At 38.4% G+C, this 15,213-nt stretch overlaps 1 protein-coding gene across 2 annotated transcripts in view; it reads right to left on the reverse strand.

The window, feature by feature from the left end:
- The window catches only part of elovl1b (ELOVL fatty acid elongase 1b), a 26,662-nt gene extending 17,096 nt beyond the window's left edge, over window positions 1-9,566 (reverse strand). For both annotated transcript variants that reach the window (XM_017716608.2, XM_017716607.2), the window contains exons 1-2: window positions 9,474-9,566; window positions 8,922-9,003 (exon numbers count right to left, since the gene is read on the reverse strand). The gene's annotated coding sequence lies outside the window, so the exon portion shown is untranslated. The remainder of the gene's footprint in view (window positions 1-8,921; window positions 9,004-9,473) is intronic.
- Window positions 9,567-15,213: the final 5,647 nt, after the last annotated feature.

Consider the following 15,213-nt stretch of genomic DNA (forward strand, 5'->3'; position numbering starts at 1 on the left):
GTGGCTTTCACGTTACTGCGGCAAAGCAGCATGGCGGACACCAAAACGTGTCAGACTTATTTAGGCTAAGACGGAAGTGACGGGTTATTATTTTTATATTAATTATTCCTTAATGTATTTCACACTTATCAGCTTACCATGAACGCACAGCAGCTCTGTCGTGAGGTAAATTTACTCTGCTGGACCAGCCGATTGTTGTGATTTGTACTGCCAACAGGGAAATGGCAGCCTCTGATAAACAAACTATACAACACCACTCATAAGTGAAAGTGATACATTTTTTGACCCCACAACCGGGGAAATTCCGCATTTAACCCATCCGTGAACTGAAACAGGGGATTGAACCAGCAACCTTCGGTCACAGGGCCAGATCCCTAACCTCCAGCCCACGACCTGCCCCCAAACACAGCTGAATGACCGTCTTCCATTTCTCCGTTTCTTTTTAACTGTTATTTATTCGCCGTTATAAACACTGATAGCGATTTATCTGCAGCTAGCTCACATCGACCGATAATACTGGCATGCTGATTCATCAGTCAGGCTTTAGTTTACAGGGCTGTAGTTTAAAAAAAATGTATAGGGTCACAAGCACAGCAAGTTAAATAAAATCCATAGGGGGTTGGGAAGTGAGATGAGCGAGTGTGAAGAACCTTTTTGAAAATTTGAAGAACCTCCACATAATCTAACAGTTTCTAGGAAAAACCTTTAAATGGGCAAATAACCTGTGGATTATGTGCAAGTTCTTCAAACATTTTAGAAAGGCTATTCATGTTTACAAATCTTTTTCAACATGAGGAACCAACTCAGGGGAACCAAAATGCTTGCTTATTTATTTATTTATTTTTCTGGCAGTGCATAATGCCAAATTTTTCATTCATGTGTTACATTCGGGTGACCATAAATGCATGGCAAAGAGAGCCCCACCAAACCTCTGAAAGCAAAACTGTGCCCTTGTACCCAGGGGTGAGCTGTGGAGCGCAGCCTTGCCCACAGCTTTCCCCCCGGCCTGCACCCATAGTATTATTCACCAGCTGAGGGCGAGAAATCAGTAGCCACACTGTTACCATGAAAAGGCCTATTGTCTGCACCAGCCGCCTGGAGGAGCTGGGGATCACAGAAACACACCCTCAAGCACAAAGCATATATAACCACACACATATATATGCCCTCTAAACACACTAAGCAGTCTTCAAAACTCGATACTGCTCAGGACAGTTAGCAGCTATGCTGACCACAAGAACACCAAACCAGCAGATCGTAAACAAACATAACTGATTATCAAAGCATCTTGGATGAAGCCTGAATAACACCACAAGATTAAAATACCAATCATGTTATGCATGAGACGTGTCATGACGTATCCTACTACTACTACTTTAACAAGTACCATGGGTTTTGGTTGAATACCTACACTGCTTATTATAATTCTGATGCCAGTAAAAAGGATGTCAGGGGATAAGTTATTTTGAAACATGCGTTTTTGGTGCATAGAGTAAGAAAGTGGACAAATGTGGTTTAGTTATCATTAAGGTACTAACAGGGGCTAGGGCTTGGTTATTTACTACAGTTGTAAATTCACAGTAATGTTTCTGTTCTCTATGCAGTTAAAACCCTGAATTAGTCAAGACTGCACTATTTGACTTATAGTAAAGATCTGAGGACAAGGTGAAGGATTAGCCTGCCAAGGGCAGGGGCCTGCCTGAAGGGAGAGAGGGGGTATCAGGTGTATGGTTTCCACTGAGACAAACTCACATGTACAATAAAAACAGTTCAGTTTCTCATACAGCCAGAGCCTGTCTGACCAGTCTCTCTACTCCCAGAGGATGAGCAAGTCAGAGAGCGGGAGGGAGAGAGAGAGAGCACCAGAGAGAGGGAGAGAGGAAGCGAGAGCTGCTCCCTTTTCTCACTCATTGCCCACCTTCTAGCTGCAGAAGACCAGGCCTCACCAGAAAACATCCACTTCTCCTCTTTTGCCTCCGTTAAGTTTAGATAAAATACAAAACATGAACAATCTTTGCTCGTAAAAGCATCCCTTCTTCAAGTTCAGGCAACATGGCTGTTTCTAGACTGTGCTTTCAGTGCCCTTCATGGTGTTGTTTGGGGATCTCATGTTGCATCTCGAATTGGATCTAAAAGGATGCTTAGAGTGTAAATATTTCACCAACTCTGAGGTACTTCACAGTGGTAGTGTCAAAACCAGTGGTCCATGTCTACATTGCATATAAAAGACATTTTATTTATTATATAAAATGACTCAGTAAACCTATATGTGTCTTTAGAGTTTTTATATGAAATGCTGACAATAGTAAATTAGTGGTAATCCATGTATGTAGTCCTCCACATGAATTGATTTAATAACCAAAACCTATAAACAAATAATAGTACATCAGGCATCAGGGTAATATACTAATTAACATAATTCCGGTATTAAGTTTCTGTGGGAACTCAGAGGCATTAAACTATTAAGATGGTTGGTTCCCATCACCACCACTGTGAAACATTCAGATGCCGCATTTTAACATCAATCACTATGGCGTTGGTCCACATCTTAACTACTAAATTATGTAGAAATTGAGAAATATGTGTAATTCCCTGTGAAATTAATTTCTAATACACTTTCCTAATGGTTCCACAGGGAATCAGGAGCAGTTCTTTAATGGCAGTGTTGCCCGACCTTTGTCCTGAGGGGTCAAACTGTAAAGTTTGTAGAAGGCCCTGACCCAAAAAGAAAAAACTATATACAAAATAAGCAAACTATGGGAGGTTGAGCCTTAAAGGGAGTGCCTTGTTTAGTGCAAAGGCAAGCTAGCTGCACATTCCTTGTGTCTTCACATCACCAGTAGGCCTATCATGTGGATTTTTAAAAATTATTTAAAAAGACTATAGGATACTACATGTATTGGCACTAAAAACAATTATAAATTTAATCACATTATAAAATTTGAAAACTTTCTGGCATGACAAAATCAAAAGTCCTTGCTGGTCAAAAATGGGCCCCACTTCTATGGTTCTACTGTCTTCAGAAATGATTATGACAAACACCAGAAATAAGTCTTCACTCTCAGCATGAACAAAAAACAACGTATTATGAGACTGGTGCAGAAAGCTGGTAAATTAGCAAGGAATATGATGAGATTACCAAAATCACATTGATATTCGTTCCCATTTTTCCACTCATCAGAGCTACAATCACACATTTCACTAGTTTATTAAGCCCGAACACTGAACGCTTTGGATTGTGTTTACAGCCATCCAGTGCAAAAGATCTAAGTCCATGATATAACATCCAGAACCTGTAAAACTGAAAGCAGCAGAGTTCAGCTTATAGCAGACAAAATAAGAATTTGCCGCATGGCAGTCTATCACACTATCACCCTACTGGATCTGTGCACTCACCCTTCTTCTCATCTTAAAAGCTGTAAAAACATTACATAAGTGCTTGATGGAAGTTTAAAAAAAGAAATCACTTTCCACATTCCACTGGGTGCAAGAAGGATGAAAAACGTGCTTGACTGAGAGGTGTCAAGCAGCTGCCATGAGTTCAGAAATGCACCTTTTCCTCTTAATTCTCTTCAAAGGTTTAAGCAGTGACAGAACTTCTCCTGGGCCGAACTCAAGAAGCAACCATGCTTTTATGTTTGTTAACACTGAATTTGTGAAAAAGACCTGGCCAATAGGTTCCTCCATATCATTCCTCCAGATCATGTTTAGCTGTTGTGGTAAGTGAACAGCTGACCTAGCAGTTTACAGTCTAAAATTTACTATAGATATGCATGATGACTATGTTAAAAAGTACAAAATAAAAAAGTAGATATATCGCCTTGTACAGAACGTCTTGTGAGAATGACTGAAGAGCTGTTGGAGGTTTGCAGAGTTGATGTTCTGTTTATTTATGGTAAGCAATGCAATGTTCTACAATGAATTTAATGAACTCCATGTGGAGAAATGTGCACAAAAATTAGAAAGAAAGATTTAGAGCATTTCAGAGTGAGTCAGGAGGATGGGAGCCACAGCTGAGAAGACTGAAGCACTAATGTAAGGAATGCTGAACGTGAGAAGCAAGGTAAGCGTTTGAACATACACCATGACTAACAGTGACAAACTGAAACCATACAAGCCCAACTTATATAATCACAATCTATCTAGTCACCTTCACATCAATACAGTGTAATTCTTTTAACATCATTTGACGAAAGGACCAACACATAAATGCCCCAAATTGCTTAGAATACATAGTTTTTACATTATTATACATTAAAATCAAGAAATATTGTAGGTTGTTCTAAAACTATCATTTTGGATATGCAGGTTTTGTTATGACCATATAAGCATCAGTTGGAAACTGATGGCAAGCCAATCTGGTTTGACAAAGAATTCGACTAATCCGTTTTACACGTTGGCGCTAAAAATGTTCTGTGCCTCTTAGCATAAACTGACAACAGTCCACAGCCTTCAATGGCAGGAAGCCATGTTAAAGTAAACCATGGTGATAGCAGTACAACCATTCTGCCTGTGTGCCACTGTGTTAGCCATTATTTTATCCTAAAGGTTATTTTAACATGCAATAAATGTTTCTAATAGTGTGTTTTTGTTGAGGTTCAGATGTACAAGAATGGCATGGTTCAAGTAAAACCATTCAGTGCCCAAAAAAAAAATGCTTTCCCACCACCATGGTTAGTGGAAAAGTTTGGAAAACTGAACGCTCCACTGACCACAGCTAGTGTGACATGTTGGGAAGTTGCAATTACAAAACTCTTCAGGGGGCTTTTAATTTAAAATGATGGATACAGAAAGTGGAGACACATGGTGACACCCAACCCGTCTTCCAATGTAGTTGTGCGTCATTCTGTCATAGGCGTTATGCCCATATTAGGAATTCCAAGTCTAAGCTCGATTTCTGTACATCTCCATCACACTCTATGGTAAATAAAATGCTCAGAACCCAATACGTTTTGTCCGTCTACTTTTTTTCTCCTAATATCACTGGATCCTCCAAATTACGAAGTTGTTAAATAGTCATACTACTAATATTGCTACATGCAAGTTAAAGCTACTGCATTTCAATTTGAAGTCATTAAGCCTACATGAAAGATAGGCAGGCTATGGCGCAGTTCTGATGAGTTGTCGAAACTTTGCTGAAATGTCCTACCCAGAGCGTACATGTGTAGGTATGTCTGTTAATAAAACCTTTAAGTAGGATACTTTGATAGCCCAAAACCCCTTATAAAAATTACTACTAGCATTAAAACTATGAGGCTGAATTTACTCTCATTTAATGGTGCAGCAGTTAATAATAATAAGAAGAATGATAATAATTGTATTATTCCCTTCCTATGACAAAATCCCAAAGAACTACTACAATATTTTCTGACATGGGTCATATGCAGTGTTATGATATTTTCATATGACATTTATCATTAACGTGGTAAATTTATATCACATTATGGTATTTAAAAACACTCACCAAACTGCATGTTTCACTTTAAAGAGGGCATAATTCGACCAGCTTGATTGGATTTAGTGCAGTACAGTATGCAAAACAGAATAAAACCATCACTGTATTTACAGTTTTTGAAAGATTCTGAAAAATGTAACACTATTGGTTCTTTATTGTTAGGAACAGATGGAAACAAGTATATCACTTATTGTGAAAGGGCTGTGAAGTTTTGTGATGATATATTTTTGTAATGTCGTCCACCCCTGATTGGAAAGAATGAAAAATAGCATCTAGGTGATTCCAAAAACAAACATGTCATATTCAACAAACATTTGTTGGAAACATGTTTCCACTCCTCTTCTGTACCTACCTTTGTTCTTGTTTTCAGAAAGGCACACACACACACAATGAGCTGCCATGACCTTGGTACAGGCTCTCAAATTTCAAATGCTCTCCTTCACTGTCCCTCACAAACCGCGCCACAGGAAACAATGAAGTCCACGACAAAGCCGCTGTTGTGAGATGCTCACTGAAATCAAAAGGCAATGGTCTAATTTTGTCTTTAAGGAACGGCATGATGAAATCACACTTTGAAGAGTAGTGCACAGACAGAAGAAAGTAATGACAGACACTAAACAACAAGTTACAACATTTGTAAAGTCAGCATGAACAGGTATTTCTCCATTACTGTGGTGAAGACAAAGTAGTCACAACTTCTCATGCAGTCAACATTTCAATAAACCACATGCAAGTCATTCTTTCTGACTACCCACTCAATACACTCTCTTAATCCATGCTCAGTCAGCCTCAGCAAATGAAAGCATTATCTTAAACAGTTGGTTAATCGCTGAACATATGCAAACAAGCATTTATCGCCTTGTGCCAGCGTAATACGCAAAGCCTTTTCTTTTTTTGCCCAGCCTCTACTGTCCTAAATGCCCTCGGCTGTAGTGCTAAAGTTCAGCATTAAAATGAGCTTATTGTCTGAAAAGAAACCACATTGTTGGGGCATCTCCATGGCATCTTTTTTTAGAGGGGAAGAGCAGTCTCCTATCTGTCAAATTATGACACAGTCAACTAAATTCAGAGGAGATCCTGGTGAAATGACACTAACAGAGCCAGCTGAACAGACAGACCTTAGTCATTATTTTACTATTCGAGGAATGACAATGTATGAGTCAGGAATGCCTAGCCTCTGGTATGAGAAGCAGTGGCTACAACTAAATTGTTAATTATAGAAGATTTGACAACACATTTGGAAAACAACACTCCCCTTAATGATTTATACTCAAGTGCACTGTATTCCAGATAGATGGGGCAAAGGACATAGCCCCCCCTTTCCCCAAAAAATTAGCTTAAATATGATTTCCATATTAAGAAACCTGATACAGTATACTCCAACATAATACTCCAAATCAAAGAAACATGCACAGAACCCTGTAAGTGGTTATGATTAAAGACCGCTAGACAAAGTAGATGTCTAAGCAGGCCTTTTAATGAAATAGGAGAAGTCGCATTTATTTACAAATGCCAAGGTCAAAGTTCAGCAAACCAATCTGGCCATCTGGTGGAGCAACACCCTCTACCAGGGCACAGCCGCTTTTTCCTCCTGCATTAATGTACTTCATGTCTCCTAATTTCTTTCCTTGTGCACTGGATTTTATAATCACGTGGCTCTATTTAGTCGCATTGGCTGGACAAACGCCTGTACTGGATGGAAGTCAAAAAGGAAGGGGATCACCAAAAAAGGAACAGAAGGCTATTTTCAAAATACTATCACATGGTGCATCCTCCAGCCTTGAAAGAGGTCAATCATTTTCAGACTGCTCTCCTTAATCTACGCATCTTTTCATGGAAATGAATTGACTGAGCGATAAGAGAGAAACTATTTCACTACAACATTCTAAAATCAGAAAAAAAGAACAAAATAGTGTATCAAAATGTAGAACTGTGCCACCAATACAGGGTCTCTCATTCGCCCTCTATCATAGAAACCACCATCAATTATTAAAACTAGGCATCTAGATGATTCCTGTCTATTTCTGTACTGTTTATTATTTGTGCACATTAAACTAATAGAGCTCTGTTGAACTGACATATTTGAAATATCTAACTCTGAAATCTTGACCCTGACTAATGTTAAAGCTTACAACTAGCTAACTAAGTGACACGGCCTGAAGAAGTCTGAAGCAAATCCTAAGGACTTTGACTATCAGAGAAATGCAAGTTTCCCTATTTGTTATTACATTACTATTACTGTAAGTGTGGTGACTTTGAATGTGGGTGGACTGGAGCAATGTCATTCATCCCTGATCCAAAATTACACAATTTCACAACTCCAAAAGGCAGAATGCCACCTCTCTTGCTCAAGAAACGCTGACTTAGGAACAGGGCAAAGTTTAATGAGTGTGCTGTTGGTTTATTTCATCAACCATTCAGAAGAGCATGAAGATGTGTTCTTATGGAAGTCACACTCTAGGCTCAGGTGGAAGACATGGACATATGTATACATAAACTAGACCTAGTTTACAGAATAGCTAGAAGGCACTAGTCACCTAGACAGGTAAACCAATTCAACGTCCGTCTCATTATGTTCTATGTTTCTGCTTCAAACAATGCGATGGGGGAAAGTCATCTTGACATTTCCAATGAACTATACCATACTGCACAGTGTCCTCAGCAACCATGCATACGCAGGTTGTAGTCTCATGCTGAATAAGACAACTACAACCTATGTCAGGTTACGAGAATTCAGATATCAAAGTGATATGAAGTTGTTAATTTAAGTGATTATCACTTGCATTAAGGAACACAAACCGAAGCACCAACTTAAGAATGGGTGATATGGCCAAAAATATACATGAAAATACTTGTAGATGATTTCATGAGGCACAGTATCACAATATTTTGTTTTTCTGAAGCTGGTACAGACAATATGAACTTGCAAAGCCGCAGTGCCGCTTATATAAAATACTGAATGAGAAGAAAACATTTAAAATTCAACATTTTTTGTCTAAATGCAGTTTTTCAGTGTTTTAAATGTAGTAATGATAGCCATACACTCAGAAAAGCTTTGTTTATTATAATAACAGAACTAATAATACAGAAATACAGACTACACACAAAAGTATCATAACATAGTGGTGGCAATATAACGATATTTAATCAATATTGTGATAATCAATAACGCCTTTCAGTACTTAAGAACACTGAAAACGTCATGTTTCACTACAATGCGAACATAACTACGGCTGTTAAAATGTATTTAGTGCCGCACCATTTGTAAAACACTGAACTTACTCAGAAAACCGTACGGTGAAGCAATTCATCACGCTGAGATCATATCGTCATTTTGCCCACCCCCACCTCAAACTTCTCCTTTCAGTCTGTTTTTGAGAACGTATGACAGGCAAAGCAGAAAATGCAGAATAAAAGCACAAAGAGACGGAGACGGTTTCTGGAAGTATAAAAGGCCTTCACTCACCTGCTCGTCGTCTGCTTGTTCCACTTGTGGATGGAGGAGACACCGAGACAACGAGACAACCTCGAGCTGCTCAGTAGAATACCTGCAAACGGCGACAGCAAGCGACTTAGTCAAAAGTCACCAATCAAAGACCAAGTGACGACCCGGTGTAGCCAATCAGAGCGCAGCGGAGGCGGGGTTACAGAGACGCCTTGGACTTCATTCAAAACTTGACATTTCCGCGAGAAACCATCGGTGATGCGATGTGAAACAGCGACTTAAAGGAAGAAGGCGACAAAACTGGACAGTGCAGACCTACTTCAGCAGAAAATAGTTTACACTAAACCACTAAGTTACAGGACTTTGCAGTACATTTCCTCACAGGCTCGCAGGTATCCCTCATGACTAAAGACTGTACGTTAGCCTAAAAGCCCCTTTCTCCTCACATGGAGAGCTAGCTTGTTAGCAGCGCCCAGTCAATGCTACCAAAATCGAGTAATAGCGACTCCTCCGTTTCCTGGAGACCGTAAACCGTTAGTTTCTTACATTTAGGCCATGAGTAAACAGACCTACCCGATGCTGAGTGCTTCCTACCGCTCCCCGAAGAGGAAATAAGTTTGTACTTGATCTTTTGTAAGCTCTGACCCACCCCTTCAGCCACAGGAAAGGTGGGCGGTCAGAAGGAGTGGTGGGGGCAAGATAGCCACAGAGGCTCATCGCACACGCCAATCAACGACGTTGGTGTACATACAGGGGGTGTTAAGGCCAAATAGTCCTCAAAGAAAACTTTTTTTCAGATTTCTGCTTATTTTACCACCATCAACACTACATATAAAAAAGATTCACTAGTGGCTTTGGGTAGTAAATAAAATAGTCTTTGTTGCAGACATGACGACCACTGGTTCCTATTACCAGTACTATAAAGAAATTCTGTATGTTTCTATGCAATGAACCACTTCACATCAAACCACTCTGAATGACTGTTTACATCTCATAGACTGAAATATTCAGACGTTTTGTAAAATTGGAATTCCCCTTGTATCTGTGTATCTGACATACAGTACATTTTCTTTCTATTGCTGAGGTAAGGTCCTTTCGCCGAGCAGTAGATAGGTTGAGTAGGTAGGTTAAGTCATGCCACTGCATGTCTTTTCAGTCCATCAACAATGCCAAGGCACATATTTCAATACTAACATCAATGTTGCCTGCGGAAAAAAAAGTAGAAAGCATTTAGTGTTTCTGTTGGTTCCTAGTGGTTTCCAGTAGCCAGTTATCACATGTTGTGTTTTTCTATTGGGTTGATGTCACAGTGTAAAGGATTTTATGGTTTATCAGATGTGCTGAGGCTGATTCCAGTTGCATCTGATGGTTTTCAAACGGGATCTAAAGCTGTCCAACAGGAGACTAGTGGGGTCTTATGGTAAACATTAAGTCAATTCACATTAGAAAGCAAAACCCTCAGGGTGTTAATCCTGATGGCTCTAGTCTTTTCGGGCATACTTTGTAAAGTGACTATGTGTATGTAAAAAGGGGAAATCTTAGTTATTTCTATAGTGGAATCCAGTACAAATGTGGACATCAAAAACTATATTTGAAATAATTTGCATTAGCATTAAAAATGGCCACACAGCTGTTTAGTGGAATTGAATAATTAAATCTTGAGTGACTGTTCATTTTAAAGAAGAAGAAAAAAAGGGTGGAAGGGAAAGTAATTCCTGTGCTACTCATTTATTTTGTTTTTGCTTCTTTCAGCATTAAAGACATTCACTGTTATGGAATAAAAGTCTATCTAAAAATTTAGCTTAATACTTAATTCTTAAATTTAAAATCTGTTATGATTCTTTTACACAGCACTCTTTCTCATTCTTTTCATTGAGTACTCATTTGTGACCGTTTACAGTTTACATAGGTTTGACCCTTTATCAATAGAATAGAATAGAATATCAATTGTTAATGTTCAGTAAGTTAGGCATTTTTCTAACATTGATTTAAGTGTTTTGAAGTTGTAAGCTCTGAATGACAGGCATTGATCTGCAGCGCTGATAAGAAGTGGCTAAAAGCGTGTGAGACTAAGAGTCGGAATGGTATGGCAGCTGAACTTTGAATTTTTTTTAACAAAGTGACAGAAGTCACAGCCTGGTACGGGATCGCAGTCCATTTGGACCAAATTGTAAAGTTAATCTTTAGTCTTAATGCATGTAATGTGTATTTTGTCATTATAGGGTTAGGGTCTTTCTCCTCTCTTTTCTCTTTGATTTTGTACTGTGCTGCTTACTGTATGATTTTTTTTCTTAACTTCTTAAGTGAGTTCTTAACGTAATGTTCAGGTTACTCATCATTACAAGTACAAAAAATGCTCTTAGCAACTGAAGACAACTTAAAAAGAATTGGTATTTTCAATCATTTGTTTTGAGGGCTGTCAGTCATCCATCTGTAACCCACCCCTAACTGTGTGGTATGCCTCCCCACACAGACAAGCAAAGAATACGAAAATCTCTGTCATGCCTACAGACATTTCTTATGTCTCCATTCAAACAAATTTTCCACTTCCACTTACCCAAGATGTAGTCAATCAGCCAAAACATGTTTGGAGACTGGGTTTTGCTCCTTTAGTTTAGAACTGAAGATACAAGGCTACAATTGCAAACAAACACTAGAACTCAACAGTCACCTAAATAACTCTTTTTCTGTAAAAATAGCAATGTGGGCAATTTGGGTGACTATTAAGTTCTAATGTTGTTAGTAGTGTTAGCCTCCAGTTCTAAACTAAAGAAAGACAATTTGGTCTCCAGACAATCCTCAGCTGATCAATCAAATCCGTGGTGAGTGGAAAATTGTGTAAATATGATTTAGTTGTTGAACCATTCAGTTAATCAATAACATGGGTATCAGTTAAATACGTTCATTAGAAGATTTATACCACCTGATTAAATTCACAGACTTAAGGGAATCGTAATAAGTATGCTAGAAGAGATGACTGATGTTGTGCTGGAATAAGCTGTCAAGACAAATGTTTCTTTTTCACTCCAGTGTTTTCTCTTCTGGTCATGGTCATGCACACTGCAGGTATGTTAAACTAGGGAGTGCTATGGAGATTAGTGTTTACCCCCTGTTTTTAATTAGGCAGCATGCTGACGTTTGCAGTTTTGTAGCCCACAAGGACTGAGGCCTGACACGTTTTAATGTGATCATGTGATAGAGGTCCTCTTTCCTTACACTGTGGGTCGAGGGTCAAGTCTGCTGGAAGGTTTAGGTGAAAACTGTAAATTTCATTTTCCCCACATACCCTAAGCTTACTGTGAGCTCCAAAAATGAACAAAGCTTCACTGCTATGGGCAGCTATTGAAGGCAACTTTAGGGCTGGTATTAATGAAGCAAGACTGATCTTGGATATTTTTTCATATTAATGATGGCCATAAATACTGATTCTGGATCAGTACATCTACTTTTGAGGTGGTTTGTGAATACAGTTCCTGTTGTCTGAAGTGTCTGCCTGCAGTGTTCAGCTACACAGTGAAGTGTTGCTCATTTTTATAGTTCAAACTTTCTCTTAAACCACATAGACATGTTTGACCTTAATGACAGTGATGATCTTGATGTGGTTTGAACCGATTAAAAGACATTTGGTGATTTATTTTTACAGAAACAATTTTTTTACCATCTGGGTGATTATTGAATTGTAGTGTTTGTTAGCAGTGTTAGCCTCTCCTGTCCAGTTATAAATTAAAGAAGCAAAAGTTGGACTCTTCAGTCGATTAACCGAATCGTGATATGTATGCTAGAAGAGATGATTGATGTGCTCAAATAAGATGCTCGTTACAGAAGTTTCATTGTCATTGTCCAGTTTTTTTGACTCTGGTTATAGCCATGCACACTTTGGGGTCATCATGTGATAAAGGTCCTCTTTCTTTGCTTAGTGGGTCAAGGGTCACGTAAGTCTGCAGGAAGGTTTGATGCAACGGGAGGGTGGGGGTGGTTTTCTCAAGTTTCACTTCCTGTGTTTTGAAAAATGCCATAATCCGCTACTGATTCAGAACCAGACTAACACAACTGAGCATTCTCAACCCAGATTACAGTGAAGTTATAAGGAAACATACTCTCTTTCCTTTTTTCTTTTCATTTAATTGCACTTTTTACTTTCTTTTATCTTTTGTCTTTGCCTTTTATTTGCTTTTATAGGTCTCGTCTTTCCTTTTGCCTTTCTTTGGTTTCATTTGGTCAGAAAAAACACCTCACCTTCATGTTTACTATCTTTTCTTGTATAGGCCTAAATATGTACAGATGTGAGGCTGACAAACACGATACACTAAAGTTCGGGTCGAAAACCTCTGGGCTGGATCTGCTTTCAGTTTTCAGATGAAATGTCTCCATCTGCTGGATATAAATGGTTTGGCCTCTTTGTTATACACACAGATGATTTCGTGATTGGGGTGTTATGCACTCCTGAACAAAAAAAAAACAAGACTTTTTTTCAGCATTGAATGAAGAAAAAAAAAAAACTTCTACCCATTGATTTGTACAATTTCTCCAATCCTCTAGGATAAAAACAGGCTGTCTTTGTTGCTGTGCCTGTAAGATTAATATATCACTGCTGTCGGAACAAAACCTTGTGTCTCCAAAATGACGACTTAACAGCAGAATGAAAACACACTTTACTTTTATTGTAAGTCAGTGGAAAGAGATGATTTTCCAAGTCATTTTGGGCCAGTTATTTTGGATAAAGCATAACAGGCTTTTTAAAATTATGTCAAAAACCGAAAAATGACAAAAATGGGAAAAGTTTTTTTTCCAGACAGCAGTGATATGTAAATGACTGCTGTTCTGATTGGCTACACTGTCATGCTACATTCAAAAACTTATATGGGCTGATACACTACTTATAACTTCAATGTGATTCAGCTGGGCTTAACTGCTGTAGGCTGAATAGGCAGATGATGTGTTCATGCGTTGGTTTTTGTGACATAACACAAAACAAGGATTTCAAAATGAGCTGTTTTGACATATGGACTGGGTAGTGACAACTATGTCTTGAAACTTGTAACAGTGTTTGCATCAATCTATTTTATTACAAAAAAGTTTTAAAAATTCACTTTTGCCCGATAACCAGTCATTATGCATGGAAATATGATTTTCGAGTGTCTCGGAGGTTATATTACAATCGACTTTATTAAAGTTTTAAGTTGTATCTAACACATTCACATAGGTGATTGTAAAGGACACTTCTCTCTTATCTCTCTATGAAACATCTTTCATCTTTACATACGGGTGTATATATAATGTTATAATATATAACAAATGGCATCCCAATCTTGGAATCTCCCACAGACATTTTGAAACCTCAGTCAGATGAACTGTGCACATGGTGTGAAGTTTGCAGATGTGTAAGTATAAAACTATTTTCCAGTTTTCAAGAAAGGACACTTGTCCTTTAAACACTTCAGGAAATGGCACTTGTCCTTAAAATGCCACAATTCCAGAGAGCTGAGTCAGTAATCTAGTCACAAATACCAACATACCTTGCAGACGAAACCTTTCTGGACCTTTTCTGTCTTTAGTTTGGAATGTGAATCGTCATTCGGAATCAAATGGCTGTATTGCTTTTGGGTTTGTACCTCAACATGTTAATTATATATGGTTTTCATAAATCAACCTAAAGTTACTGCAAATGTGCACTGAACCACAATAAAAGAGGCCTGACCTCTTTCGCAAATGGTGAAGAGTTGTAGTGGAGTGTGAGCTTGAATGTGTAGTTTTTGTTTTTCCATTACGAAACTGAAATGCTTGACATCCTCTCACAGTAGCTCTTTGAAAGAAAAGCTGGGTAGCGAAAGTACATGTAATGCTTATTTGAATGCATTGTTGTAGACTTGCTTGATGCTAGATGTTCAAACAGTCCAAAAAGAATGCAGATTGAAAAGTGCATTTCCCTCATATTTTTAAATAAAAGCTTTTAATAGGATATATGAACAGCTTCTAAAACATACTGTTCACCACCCTGTCTATACAGTCCCACTGACACTTCTAAATGCCACACACTTATGCTGAAGCTATACTTTTTGAATGAGGCACAATAGAGCAGCTAATCAGAACAGAGCTCATGAACATTTATCAGGCTTAAAGACACAGTGACAGGAACAACAAGAAATTGGAAAGTGGTTGGGTAAAAATTCACAAAAGCACACAAAGAACATTGGTCTTTAATTCCTGTGTATGTGGTTTATTATTTGTGAGAGTGAGAGTGTCCCTGTTTAGCTGGATAACATGAGCCCAAAATAAATTAAGATACAGTCAGGTCCATAAGTATTTGAACAGT

This window comes from Pygocentrus nattereri, chromosome 15 (genome assembly GCF_015220715.1).
Source record: "Pygocentrus nattereri isolate fPygNat1 chromosome 15, fPygNat1.pri, whole genome shotgun sequence".
NCBI classification, from domain to species: Eukaryota; Metazoa; Chordata; class Actinopteri; order Characiformes; family Serrasalmidae; genus Pygocentrus; species Pygocentrus nattereri.